Source organism: Rattus norvegicus, chromosome 7 (assembly GCF_036323735.1).
Source record: "Rattus norvegicus strain BN/NHsdMcwi chromosome 7, GRCr8, whole genome shotgun sequence".
Classification (NCBI taxonomy): domain Eukaryota; kingdom Metazoa; phylum Chordata; class Mammalia; order Rodentia; family Muridae; genus Rattus; species Rattus norvegicus.
In genome coordinates this window covers 35,779,373-35,793,970 of record NC_086025.1, presented here as the reverse complement: position 1 = coordinate 35,793,970, position 14,598 = coordinate 35,779,373, and the positions used below count along the sequence as shown (strand labels likewise).

Genomic DNA, 14,598 nt, shown 5'->3' with positions numbered 1-14,598 from the left:
GAAGTCAAGCTTTGATTAAACATCTTCCTACAATTAGTAAATTACTATCAGTAAAAGGTAAAAGTAGGGTTGGGGAATTCTTTTTTAAAGATTTATTTATTTATTATATATGAGTACTGTAGCTGTCTTCAGACGCACCAGAAGAAGCATCAGATCTCATTACAGATGGTTGGGAGCCACCATGTGGTTGCTGGGATTTGAACTAAGGACCTCTGGAAGAGCAGTCAGTGCTCTTAACCGCTGAGCCGTCTCTCCACCCCAGGAATTTCTTTTTTTAAAAAAAACTGGGTTGTAGGAGAAAATTCTAAAACAACGGGATGCCTGTGAATTTCAATAGATTTTTTTCCCAACCAATACATTGAGCACCCGAGCCACACGTCCATCATGGGGTCAGCTCTGGTAGTGATTCTATAATAATAACCAACTCCACTTCACTTACCACCAAACATGCCTGCAGTAGATTCTTGAGTTGAACTAAAAACACCTCCTCCTCCAGAATCCAGTCCCTGACTCAGCAAGACAGAATAGTTACCCTACAGCGAGGAGCGCAAACCAGGTATCTTCTCCCCGAAGGCGTACAGAAACAGGTTTACCTGGTTGAGCTGAGTACACAAGGCTCCTTCTTCCAAACTCTCCAAATGGCTTTTCACATGGGAGGAGAAGGAAAGCAAAAGGTGAGGGGTCATGTTGGCTCCTAGGAGGAAGCCCATCCATGCTGAAGAAGGACCTGGATAGGAATTAGTTGCTTCCTAAAGTCAGTTGAACTTCGTTCTTGTACCTTCAGGTTTGTTCTTTCCACACCCGACTCAGACCCTGGCTTTCAGCATCCGTGGTTCAACAGAAGGGTTGGTGAAATCAGTCAAGGACATCAATACGCTCCCCGCTCTTCAAGGGACATTTGTGCAGGGACTGTGGCTTCAGTAGAGAATGCCACCAGCTGCAAGGCACATTTACACATTAGGGACTCTTCCTGCCTTTTTCCCCTGGTGTCTGCTGAGGTCTCAAGACCATAGGTGGCTTGTTCTGCAGTTCTGTGGGAAGGAGATGAAACACCATGCAGGACTTCTGAGCAAGAAGCAGCAAATTAGATTAGAGTGGAGTCAAGAGAGAGGAAAAGCTTCTGATGAAAATTCAGAGAGGTAGATGTTAAGGACAGACAAGTGGGAGGAAGATTGTATATTTACAGCTGTGTTATAGAGAAGCTTTTGTATATACTTCAAACTTAGTTCTCTTCTATTCTCTGGTTCATGAAAGGTGGTTTGAGACACCTAGAGAAATAGGACTACAAAAGGGAACAGACTTTCTGGGATCTGAAGGCATTGGAATTTGAAGACATCCAGTAAACAGAGGGCCATGTTGAGCTTTCTGCTGACGGAACTTTTTAAGCTGCCTGTGGTTGAGCCTGGCCTCCAGCTGGTGCTGCAGAAACGCCTTCTTCATGGCTGATACATTAGAAGAACCCTACATGGGCGGTGTGCATGTGTGTGTGTGTGTGTGTGTGTGTGTGTGTGTGTGTGTGTGTGTGTGTGTGTGTTAGAGAGATGGTCTAGTGGTTACGAGCACCTGCTCCTCTTTCGGAGAACGCAGGTTCAATTCCTAGCACATACATAGCTGCTCACATTTGTTGAGTCCAGTTCTGGAGGACTTGATGCTTTCACACATACATGCAGGCAAGACACCAGTGAAAATAAAATAAAAACAAAAAAAAGAAGAACCCAGCATGGCACTGGAGACAGCTGTGCCAACTTGTCAGTCTGACTTTCAGTTGTGGCATGGGGTGTGCACACATGGGGAATACACACATGGGGCATATACACATGGGGTGTGCACACATGGGGAGTATATACATGGGGTGTGCACACATGGGGTGTGCACACATGGGGCATATACACATGAGGTGTGCACACATGGGGCATATACACATGGGGTGTGCACACATGGGGCATATACACATGGGGTGTGCACACATGGGGCATATACACATAGGGAGTGCACACATGGGGCATATACACATGGGGAGTGCACACATGGGGCGTATACACATGGGGTGTGCATACATGGGGAGTATACACATGGGGTGTGCACACATAGGGTGTGCATACATGGGATATACACACATGGAGGTGCGCACACATGGGGTGTGCATACATGGGATGTGCACACATGGGGAGTATATACATGGGGTGTGCACACATGGGGAGTGCACACATGGGGCATATACACATGGGGTGTGCACACATGGAGGTGCACACACATAGGGTGTGCTAAGATGAATATTTTAATTATGGACAAAACCAAATTTTCAAAAAACTACAGGCAACTGGAGGATATCTTACTATCAGCAAAAACACACATAAGCTTGGGTCTTCTTTCTTACCCCATATACCTAGCCAGGATTTCATCTAGTGCTCCTTTACTTGGGTTTGAAAAAAGGAAGAAAATAATTCAGTAATTGAGCTGGCTTTTCCTTCACATGGAATTTTATGCATCCTGGGCTAGCCTTGAACTCCTTAAGCAGCCAAGAATGACCATGAACCCCTGATTCTCCTACCTCAGCATCCCAACTCTATAGTGCTGGAGAGAGAACCCAGCCAGTGCTTCGAACATTCTAGGCAGATAAGCAGTCAAGTGACCTGCGTTCTCAGTCACTTTGGTAATTGTATGTTGTATATGTTCCATTGCTGTCTTAGAGCTTCCATTGCTGTGAAGAGTCACCATGACCACTCTTAGAAAGGAAAACATCTAATTGGGGCTGGCTTACGGTTTAGAGGTTTAGTCTACTACCATTATTATTCATGGCAAGAAGCACGTTAGCATGTGGGCAGACATGGTGATGGACAGGTAGCTGCAAATTCTACATATGGTTTGGCAGGCCTCAGGAAGAGAGAGAGGGAGTGAGGGAGGGAGGGAGGAAGAGAGGGAGGGAAGGAGGGAGGAAGGGAGGGAGGGAAGGAGGGAGGAGAGACTGACTGAGCCTGGCTTGAGTATTTGAGACTTAGTGCCACTTTTTATGACCTTATGGGGTTCAATTTCATTCAAACCACCACAGTAATTAACCACAAATATTACATATTTACTTTGTTATAATCAAAAGTCCCATCCCGGGGTTGGGGATTTAGCACAGTGGTAGAGCGCTTGCCTAGCAAGCACAAGGTCCTGGGTTTGGTCCTCCGCTCCGGAAAAAAAAAATTGGCTGCTACTCTTTGAATACTGTGTGTGTGCATGTGTGAACGCTTGCACATGTACTTGTTGAAGTGCAAGCATTTCTAAAAACAAAAGTCCCATCCCAGACAGACTAGCTTGCAAGACAGCTGGACATAGTTTAATCAAGGGCACAACTCTGCTTTCCACGATCCTCTTTAGTCTGCCCTCCCTCTTTTCTAGTTTCCTTCCCATACTAACAGTCTCCTTAGTGATGAGGTGGCTTCCAGTGACAGGTGCAGCTGAATGCTGTCCCCTTAATGTTGCAGGGGACAGCATCCCTTCCCACAACCATATATCAAAAGTGCCAATCAGAGCGCCCGTGAAGAAATCCCCATGGCTAGGGAAATGTGTGTGGGTTGAATTAGGCATTATTAATTAATCTAATCACAGAATGTAATTAAACTACCCAAGATATTCCTAGACACTAAAGAAAAGGTGAAATCAACCAAATACACGGCAGCTGCTGAATAGGGTAGAAATCGCATAGATGTCAGTCACTTGAGGAAAACAGGAGTACCAAGGGTTAGAAACAGCCTTTCAACAGGAGGTTTCTAAACAGAAAGTGAATTAGGGCTAGGTAGGGGCCAGAGGGAGAGCAGGTTATGTACGAGTTGAACAAGAGTCACTGAGTCCTGGCTGCTGGAAGTATTCTGCAGAGAATCCTGTGATACATTGTTACATCGTAATTGGTTTACTGGGCACAGGGTTTTGGGGAGATAGAGAGATAAGACTTAGGTCAAAGATTTTGGATACAGTATCAGTAGAAGCCAGCAGGAACCAGAAAAAAATTCTCAGACTGGCTAGTGAGGAGAGCTTGATCCGTGGGCTGTTTACAAAAAAGGGCACAGTCAGGATTAAGGGACACAAAGCTGGAGACAAAACCTCCACCATGGTGTTAGCTGGCCTCATCAGGACATCATTTCTGTGTCCAGGGAGCCGACACCAAGGAGCCAGGCATGGTAGAACATGTGGGTTTGCATGGGAGCAGCTGTGGGGTTTGGTAGAGGAGCATTGTCTACAACCCGGTTTGGGGGAGTTGAGAGAAATGATATCCCCAACGATGTCCCTCTTGTCAACACGGGTGATTTTTACTGGTTAGAAGTCAAGCTAAGAGGTGGAGGCAAAGGAAGACCATCATCCTGGGGTCCAGAACAAAGCAGAAAGAAATGGAAATAGATCTCGCAGTACAAACAGAACAAACAGCACAAGAGGAGGTACCAACCTCTGGAGGAACAAACAAATTAACTGCACACATCTTGTGAGCTGAGGTTTTGAGCCCCGCTGTCCTCTAGAGGGCGCTCCCGGATTTCACTCCTTCAGGAGGCGACCCAAGCTCTCCATGGGCTCAAGGAAGAAGCTTTTGCTTAGGAGATGGATGGGGCCTGGAAGAAAAGAATAAAGGGATTGGGGTCTGGGATAGAAATGTCCCCCCCTTTGCACTTATATTCACCACACTGGGACTGACGTGTAATAAACAAAGCCAAAACTAAGTATCCGCTGTGTGCTAAGTTCCTGATTTCCACTAGGCACAAGTCATTGAAATAGGTTAAAAAAATAAATGTATCACAGAGATAAGGCGAGCCTTCATTCAAATCTTGCACATGTGGTTGTGCCTTGTACCTTGTTCTCATGCTACTGGGTTAGTCAGTTGGGCCGAAGATTTCCCTGTCTTCAAAGGCTTAACAAAGCTAGGGCAGTGTCTATAGAAAATACATATAATACTAATTCTAAAATGTGCAAAGAACCAAGAAGAATGCCCAGCAGATTGTTCATGTTGCAGAGGCATGCGCTGTATTTCTCCTGACACACTGACAGTCTTTGATGCTGTTTCAGCAGGAGACAGAGCACCGAAATCAGGGGCTCAGCCAAGCCCTAGGGAACCCAGAAGGCTACCCACAAATATGTCAGTAAGGGCCACGGCTGTGGGCGCCATAGAGGTTCTGGAAGCTTCACTTGGTCCAGTTCGGTTTCTGAATTTGAGGCCAAAGTTCTAATTCAAGCGTGACAGAGATATTCTCGCTGGGTGTTCTAAATGATCAATTGATAAGTTATACACAAAGATTTTTGATAGATATGTTAAAAGAGACACTTGAATTTCAAGAATGGGCTTAAAGAATGCTGGGAGAACAAATGACGTCAGCCACTTACTGTGGATAGATAGGGCAGGAACTCGGTGCCAGACCAGCGTTCTCATTATCTAGAATGCTCCCTCCACTGTAATAGCAGGGCAGGACTACGAGGTCCTGACAATCGCTATAGATTAAGGTAGCAGTTCCAGTTTGTTTCAGTTTCAGCACCGATTGACTGCATCCTAGAAAAACCCCTTAACTTTGGTGCCTATGACCCCGTTTCATAAGATTTTTCTCACAGATAATGAAAAAGAAGAGAGAGAGATCCGATCAATAACGATCATCGTTGTTTTTGCTTTGGACAGTCTCAGAACATGCATCTCATTCCGGCCTATTCAGACTTCCCCATGTTTTCACAATAGTTGACCTCTACCCTCCCTCTCAACCGCTTTACCTGCTGATCTGTGGAGTATTGGAAAGAAACATGGAGCCTTCAAAGTGCCTAGCTGAAGAGCATTGCACACAGGAACAACTTACAGAGCTGTGACACCGTTAGCACAGAAGAGACACGTGCTGAGGTGTCACTTAGGGATAAGTCCTGACCACTGAAAGTCTGTGGCAGGGACTCTGGGAAGAGGGTGGGGGGGGCAGGTCATGCTACTACTGGCTTAGCAAAAGCTAGAATCACACGAGATCAGCCTCGCTGGCTGGCAGCTGTAACACTGCCTGCCCCGTGGCAAGGCAAAAATGACAGAGAAGGAGGGCATCGGAATACCTGGCCTTGCTCTCCTCTGCTCTCTGGCCCCATGCCAGCATCTCCTGGCAAAGAATGAGGAAAAGCAAATGGGACAGTGGCCCTAGTGGAGGTCAGTGTCCCAGGCACAGAGCTTGATAGGACAACGCAGAGAACATGTCTAAGAATAACGATCTCAGACCATCCTGTTGTCCCTCGGCTCCCATACTGGTCCCTTGTTTAGCTATAGAAACACAGGTCCCCAAAATAAAGCAAACGGCTTCATCGTCTCCCAACCCTGATGGGAATGGAGGCCAGTCAGATTCCTTTCCGGAACTGCATGAACTGCATTATCCAGTCCTTAGCAGGACATAAGGCAGCAAGAGAGGGAAGGAAGCAGCTAAAATAAAATGACCCTCCAGAGGCCCACATCTGGGCAGGTCTAATCTGACAGCCAGGGATCCCTATGCAGCTACAGATTCCTGACCCCGAGCTGCTACCTTGGCAGGGTTCCTCACAGCATCCAGGAATCTCCATTGTTTCTGCTGTTGCCTGCTCGCCGTGATCGGGCACTCAGTATAATGAGTTTAAATAGGGCCACTCCTATTCTGTAGCAACAATTCCAGTTTCTCCTTAAGAGAAGGCACACACACACACTGGCACACTCACACACACACACACACACACCTGGCACACTCAGACGGAGCATTTTTTGCCCTTGATCAAGGGTATGAACAGCCTTGGGTTTCCTGGTGGAGATTCTCCATGTTGCACAAGGACCTCAGACTCACAAGATGAGTGTCCCAAGAAGAAAATAAAACACTCTTCAACTGAAATATTAAGTGTAATGGTGGGAGAAACTGCTCCCATATCCATGCCTGGGTTTCCAGAGTCTATATTGGCCATTGATCTGACCACTTCAGAAGACGGTCTCTGACTTCCCAAGATGCCATCTCTCAGCGGGCATCTCAAGAGAGTTCACGATGCCATTCTGCCATCTACATGATGTCAGAGCAATAAACTTCCATGGCACGAGCCTGATTCTGGTTGTGTTGAACAGGGAAAGAGTTCCTGGACCACTAGCAATGGTGCGGGTGATGCTGTGGCGTGAATGAACCAACCAGTCCACCAAGATGGTGATGCTAGCAGAGCGTGAATAGAGAGGGGACTTGTTCTTCAGAAAGTACATTATTCCCATAAAGACACATCACTGTCCCTCCCATAATGAGGCCACCTAATATAATTAGCCTGGGTGATGGCTGCCCCCCGCCCCAGGAAACAGTGCCAGCTGCGGTGAAAGGAGCTCCAAGTTTTTGCCCCTGCTATTGTCTCAATTTTGATCCCCTTCTTTTTGATCCTTATGTCTACCTTCTCCATACACATAAACAATGGCTAGTGTGTCAGACTCTTCAGACTGATGTAACGAAACGCCACAAGCTGTGTGGCTTACAGGTACAGAGACAGTTTTCACAGTTCAAGGGGGCAAGAGATTCTGAGCTTAATGGGATTCTGTGTTTCCTGGTTCACAGATAATTCTGCCAGTCACCTCGGGGCGAGGTTGGAAGGCCTTCTGTTGTCATACCCTAATTCTGCGAGGGGAATGTCCTCCTGAACTAATCATTTCCTGACAGCCCCACCTTTAACGCCATACTGGTGATTAAGTTTCAGCGTAAGAGTCTTGACTCTACAACTGTTCAGGATATGGGAGCAGGGAGGGAAACTCACTGATAGCCTTAAGAGACCACCATGGCCACCACCTTCTGTATATATGTCCTTTGGGAGACCAGTAGGAGCCTGAAACAGTTTCTTAGAGGGTCATGACCCTCACTTTCAGATGATCTTGCTAGCCGTCTTCGAAACCTTGGATAAACCAACCAACTCACTAGCCACTTTCTGTAAATGTCCCTATCTAAGGAAACCACAAATTATCTCTTATGTGACTAACTCTATGTACTTCCTCAAGTCCTGTCCGTGACCAGAGTTCCCTCTGACTTTCAGTACCAACCCAGACTGATGTCTTCTGAAATCCAGCAGTGCCCCCTTCTTGCTCATCAAGTGGTCATGGGAAATTCCCCCATGACATTAGAGTCATAGTTGGAGGGAAGGCTGGGAAGCAGCGAGAAGCCTGAGTCATCTGCTTATGCAGAGAAGTGCCGAAAATAGAGCTGGAGAGGTGAGGGGAGGCGGAGCCACAGCTCGTCCACACATGTGCAGTTTCTTACCCTTAAATTAAAGGGAAATAATTCCTGAGCAAGCCTCCTTTCCACTGTGAGAAAAATCCTTATGAATTTTTCTTTTTTTTAAAGATGCCAACAGGGCAATGAGAAATTATCTTAGCATATCTTGACATATTTCAGATATCTAATGTATCTTACAGTCTTTATTAAATAAACCAGAGGTCAAGAAATAGATATATCTAAGGTCTGTGTTTAACTGATTTTTGCTAGGAAGTCTTTAATGTGTGTGTGTGTGTGTGTGTGTGTGTGTGTGTGTGTGTGTGTGTGTGTGTGTGTGTGTGCATTCACTTGGCGAGCATACATATAAGACCAACCATGGGTGTCGTTTCTTAGCAGCTAGCTGCCTTGTCTTTTGAGACAAGATCTATCTCTGGTGTAAAGCTCACCCATGAGGGTAGGCTGGCTATCCAGGAAGAGACATCCTGTCTTTGCCCCTTCCTGTCCCCCACTCTGCACCTCCGCACTGGGATTTCAACCACACACTGGCATGCCTGTAGTTTTGTGTGGATGCTCACAGTAGAGCTCAGCTCCTCACGTTGGTGCAGCAAGCATTTACTAATGGAGCCATCTCCCCATTCCCCAGGAAGCCTGCCTTTCAGTGTGAGCTTTTGATAAATTCCTTTGGCTTAAAAAAAATTCCATGGTGGCCCAGAGAGATGGCTCAGTGGTTAAAAGCACTTTTACTTTTCCAGAGGACCTGAGTTTGGTCCTTAGCAGCCATTCTAGGCAGCTTATAGCCAATTGCACATCAGTTTCAGAGGATCCAACATCCTCTCTGGTCTCCTCAGACATGTACACGCACACACACATGCGCGCGCACACACACACACACACACACACACACACACACACACACACACACACACACTAGTCTGTAACCCCACCAGGTCAAGAAGAACCAACATTCTCCTCTGGCTTCTGCAAGACACTGCACATATGTGGTATACATACATACATGCAGCCAACATACATACATACACATATATATAATATTATTTATATATAGAATATAATATATTTTATAATATAACACATGTAGAAACTGTAAAGATAAAACTTAAAAACAAAAACTCCCATATTTATATTTTGTCAATAAGGTGGGGGAAATTCACACTATTTTTACAAGACTATCTTCATGCAAGGATTAATGAAACCATTAGATACCTAATAGGAATAAAATAAAATGTGCTTAAATGTGAAATTACAAATCAGGAAATGAAGCAAAAGGGGGCACCAGGAGCTGGCAATGCTTTTTCTCCCTGAGAAGTCACAGGAGTGACTTTATTTTGTGAGATTACAAGTTGTGCATTTCCAATATGTATGATTTTGTTTATATGTATTCCATATGAAAAATGAAAAGTATTCTCTGATGATGACCTTTCTTTAAATGGTTCCATAAAACAGAAACTCAATGAGAGAACTTCACGGCATACTGCATGGTTGCAGCTGAATCGCCAAGTCGGCTAGAGCCATTTATTGGCTGGTTAGAATACGAGGACTTGCCTTCGATACCTAGCTATACAGCAGGGAGGGTGATATATAAAAACAATCAATCCATTCACAAAACAATTATTCACACGGCTGGAGGAGATAGCTCGGTGGTTAACAGCACTGTCTGCTCTTCCAAAGGGTCTGAGTTCAATTCCCAGCACCCACATGATGGCCACAGTCATCTATATGGGGATCGGATGCCCTCTTCAGGCATGCAGGTGTATATCCAGATAGAGCGTGCGCATGTGTGCATATTCTCTCCCTCCCTCCCTCCCTCCCTCCCTCCCTCCCTCCCTCTCTCTCTCTCTCTCTCTCTCTCTCTCTCTAAAAAACAGATTCACAAAACACCCACTGTATGTCAGACAATCATATAGACACTTGAAATTCCAAGACTGAGCAATACAGACCCAACTCCTCATCATGCGGAGCTGATCCCTCATGAGAGGAGACTGCCAGTTAACAGCAACCAACAAGCAAATTACTGGGCACGGTGGAAGGGAATAAGGGCCATCAGGAAAGGAAAGCAGGTAATGGAGATACGCGGTACTTTGAGGGAAGGTTGTAGTTTTAAATAAGATGTTCAGGCAGCTGCCACCTAGAAAGCGGTCGTTAGGGAAAGACGTGATGGGGAATAAATGAAGCATGGGTGTGCCTATGGAAGAACAAATGTGGAGGCAGGGGATCAAGGTTAAGGTAAATGGACCAGTATGATTAGGGTAAGTCAGCAATGGGGGTAGAATTGAAATGGCGTCAGACGCCCAGTGTAGGGGAAGACAACTGTAGGCTGTTATAACATTTCAGTTTTTATCTTCAACTGGGTCACTGTCGTGGTCTGGATGTGAAATGTCCCTGAACACTTGATCTCCAGCTGGTGGTACTGTTTCAGAAGGTGATGGAAGAATCATTAGGTGGTGGAGCCTTGTTGCAGGAAGTGGATCATTAGTGTGGGACACTGAGGTTGTATGGTACGGTCTCATTTCCTGTCTTTTTTCAGCTTCCTGAGACAATGTGTCCAGCTGCCTCATGTTTCTGCTGCAGTCTGTGCTATGCCACTATGGAATGTGTCTCTTCTTAAACTGCAAACCAGAATAAATCCTCCTTCCCTTAAGTGGCTTTTTGTCAGGTATTGACAAAAAGTAATGAGAAAAATAGCTAACATAGGCACCAGGGCAAAAATTGGAGCAAAGACGTGGTCTGAAATGATGTATCCATTCAAGGATACATGTATCCATTGGGAGAAATTTCTAAACAGATCCCAGAGGAGCAAGAAAGTTCAACAAGAGGCTGATTTTTTTATTAGTTTTCAAGATTTAAAAATTTTATTTTATGTCTATGAATATTTTGCCTGCACAGACGTATGTGCACCATGTATGTGCCTGGTACCCATGGAGGCCGGAAAAGGGCATCAGATCCCTTAACACTGGACTTACAGATGGTTATGAGTCATCTTGTAGGTGCTGAGATTTTCATCCACTTCCTTTGCAAAAGCAGCAAGTAAGTACTTTTAACTGATAAGCCGTCTCTCCAACCCCAAGGGGGATGTTTTAATAATCCATATAAGAAAGGTGCCAGGGAATTTGCCAACAATAGAGTGAGGAAATTTAAGATCGAATCAATGATATTTGTTGAAAGATTGTATATAAGATATCGAAGTGTGTGTTCTATCGCTGGGAAGAGACACCGTGGCAACTCTTATAAAGGAAAGTGTTTAATTGGGGCTGGCTTACAGTTCAGAGGTTTTGTCCATTATCATCATGGTGGGAAGCATGGCAGTGTGCTTGGGCTTCTGAAACCTCAGAGCCATCTTCCAGTGACACACTTCCTCCAACAGGTCCACATCTACAGCAACAAGGCCACACCTCCCAACAGTGCCACTCCCTGGTGACCAAGCATTCAAATCTATGAGGCCTATGGGAGCCATTCCTATTCAAACAACCACGTGAGATTGGCAGAGAGAGGAGTCGTACATGATTTGCTGATTCTAGCCCTGAACAGGGGAAGCTGCCATTGCCTCAGATGAGGGAGACTAAAAACTGAGGTTTGGACTAAAAAAATTGGGTTTGAGGTATTCATCCCCTTTGTGAAGAGGACCAAGAGTCAGTTAGGTCGGAATTAACTTAGAGTTCAGGAACTGGATGCAAATCCAAATTTCATGTCAAGAGGAATAGAGATTATTTTTATCTGACTTAGAAGAAGTCTGATAGTGTAGAACAAAGAAGAGAATGTGAAGAAGGGGAGAGAATCCAAGACTAAGGCCTACAGTCAGCTGAGTGTGGTGGCGCCTGGTTTTAATCCCAGCCCTTTGGAGGCAGGTGAATCTGAATTTAAGACCAGCCTGATCTACAGAGTGAGTGCAAGTTCAGCCAGGGATAGCCAGAAAGATCCTGTCTTGAAATAAAAACATAACAAACCAAATCCAACCACCAAACAACAACAACAACAACATCAACAACAAAAGCATCTTTCTTCACAAAGAAAGGTCAGTCAGTCCTGTCCAGGGTATTCCAGACTGGCCACAAGAGCGGTTGGTTGAACAGCATTCACTGCTGTGATAATTTTCTCCTAAGAACGTAAGTCCAAGGACATTTTTCCATGCCAGGACACAATTATGAGTAATTGTACAGTACCCGTCCCTTCCTAATTATTGCAAATTGTTGAGTGAATTGTTTTCAACTTTCTGGGGGCAGGCCAAATCTCTTATCGTTTGAGTTCTTATTAGAGGTTCCCAGTACTTGAAATATACTAATGCTTCTCTCCCTTCTGGATGCCCAAGGACCGGAAGCTTCTATTTGAGTTGGCACTGGAGCCCAGCGATCTGCACACACTGCGCATGTCCCTTTTCTCTCACCAACGCCATCTGGATCATCTCCATTGGTTGTTAAGCAGCTAACTCTCCTTCTGTGATCCTTGGCTGTGGGTCTACTTTGAGTAGCCCACTGCCTCTTTTGGCATCGTGGTGTGACCCAGGCTGGCCTCAAAGTCACAATCCTCTTCTCTCGTCTTCCCAGGTGCTGGAATTAAGCGAATGAGCCACCATGCCAGAGTCACTGCATTTTGGTAATGCCTCTACTTAAAGACCACCATTGTCATCTGAAAGGACTTCCCTCTCCTCCTCATTTATTTGCACGCATCTCACTACTTCCTGTCACGGCACTATGTCTTTCTGTCGGGCTGGTTACTCTCTGACTCAACCTCTGAAATGTAGACTCTTGAGGCAGGGAGTTCTCTTGGTCTTTCTCTATCCCTGGTACATAGATCCAGAAAAATGCCTTGGCCAGAACAGGTAGCTCAATACATGCTGGCTATGAACGAGTGAAGTTTCTCAGGGGTCTTTACCAGACCTGAGATGAGGTTAGTGCCCAGTGTGAATAACAGAGAAGAACAGTTGGTCCGCACTCACAAAATGCCTGTACTCTCCTGGGCTCTTAGGTGGGACTGGAGTTCAGGCTCCGGACAGGAGGGACTTTGTAGGTCGGGTAGCATCAACTTCTTGCTAGGTGAGTCCACTGTGTTTTCAGCGAAAGTCAACTCCAGGCAAAACAACAAAACAAACAAAAACCGGTTTCAAAGTATAGTTTCTCATGTGGGATTAATGTTCTGTTTTGTCTTAAAAAATTGTACCCAGCAATCCTCTCATCACCACATAACCCCGAAGGAGTGGGAAAAAAGGTATTTCTCACCTCAGTGGAAATAGGTCAGGTTTCCTTTAATAAGACGTGGAAAGGAAAGGACTTGCTAAAATGAGATTCTCAAAAGAGTCTCTATGTGAGGCCTTGTATTATTATTATTTTAATTAAACTTTGACTTTGAAAATGTCCCCAAACACGTCCCTCCTTCCCGCCCTCCCACACCCACTGCCAAATTAATACATTTAGATGGAAAGCCAGCTAACACAGTAGCACATTGTGTGGAGGTCCGGCTCTCCAGTGACCTAAGCCTGTGAACACAGAAATACAAGAACCCACACGAAGGGTTCAAGCAGCCCAAAGACGAGGATGTCAAGGATGGCTGTAGTCAAAACCCCACAGAAACAGGCAAGAAAGAAGCGTGCGAAGTGGCCTATCTTGGCTCTCTTAGTACTTAAAAGGATTCTATTTCTGTCTCAAGCGTAGGCTTAGGCAAACTCAAGTCTTGCTCTTTGTGGCAGGCTGTGAGCAGGGGAAATGAAAAGGGAAATTCCTCCAACCCTGTCTTGGAGATGGGACAAAGTCTTTCAGCGAGCGAACTGTGCTTCCTTCTCCCGTTCCGTTCCCAGGTCTGCGTTAGCTTGCCCAGTCAAACTCCCTTTAGTCTTTTCCTGATTCCACAACTTACTTTAATTTGACGTTCCCTTCTGATTTCCTTTGCCACAGATGGTACAGGGTAAAACAGAAGCCTGTAATAGTAATGTTCAAAAGACTTTCTCTTCTTTGGCTCCAAAATGTTCTGTGTGACTACATGATAGTCCCACCTCATCCACCCACACATATATTTCTTCTTTTCCGAGCATTAATAAGTCTAAACTTCTATTTAGGGAGGAAATCTGGACTAAGAAATTGTATCCCCTCTTTTTTTTTTTTTTTTTTTTTTTTTTGTCTCTTATTGCGATTTCTTTTTCATGGTTGGGGTTCTGACTAGTGGATTAGCACAAGGTACTCCATTGTTTCTCCCACTGAGTAGAGCACTAGAACTGGGCAGAAATGTGTGGGGCACTTGAGGACTCTGAAAAGTTAGTACCAAGTGGTGCGTGGTGGCACATTCCTATAATCCCATCACTCTGGAGGCTGAATCAGGAGCATGGCCAGTTTGAGTCTAATCCTGGGTTCCATAGTGAGTTCAGGAACAGTCTGGGATATATAGCAAGATTCTACCTAAATAAATAAAT

General features: G+C 45.2%; 1 long non-coding RNA gene and 1 pseudogene across 1 annotated transcript; both read right to left on the bottom strand.

The window, feature by feature from the left end:
- Positions 1 to 265: 265 nt before the first annotated feature.
- On the bottom strand, positions 266 to 6,668 carry LOC134479669 (uncharacterized). The gene is made up of 2 exons (XR_010053257.1): positions 4,427 to 6,668; positions 266 to 1,031 (listed from the first exon to the last, which is right to left on the bottom strand). It is a non-coding gene; the product is annotated as an uncharacterized LOC134479669 (long non-coding RNA).
- Positions 1,031 to 1,467, bottom strand: Gng5-ps2 (G protein subunit gamma 5, pseudogene 2; annotated as a pseudogene).
- Positions 6,669 to 14,598: the final 7,930 nt, after the last annotated feature.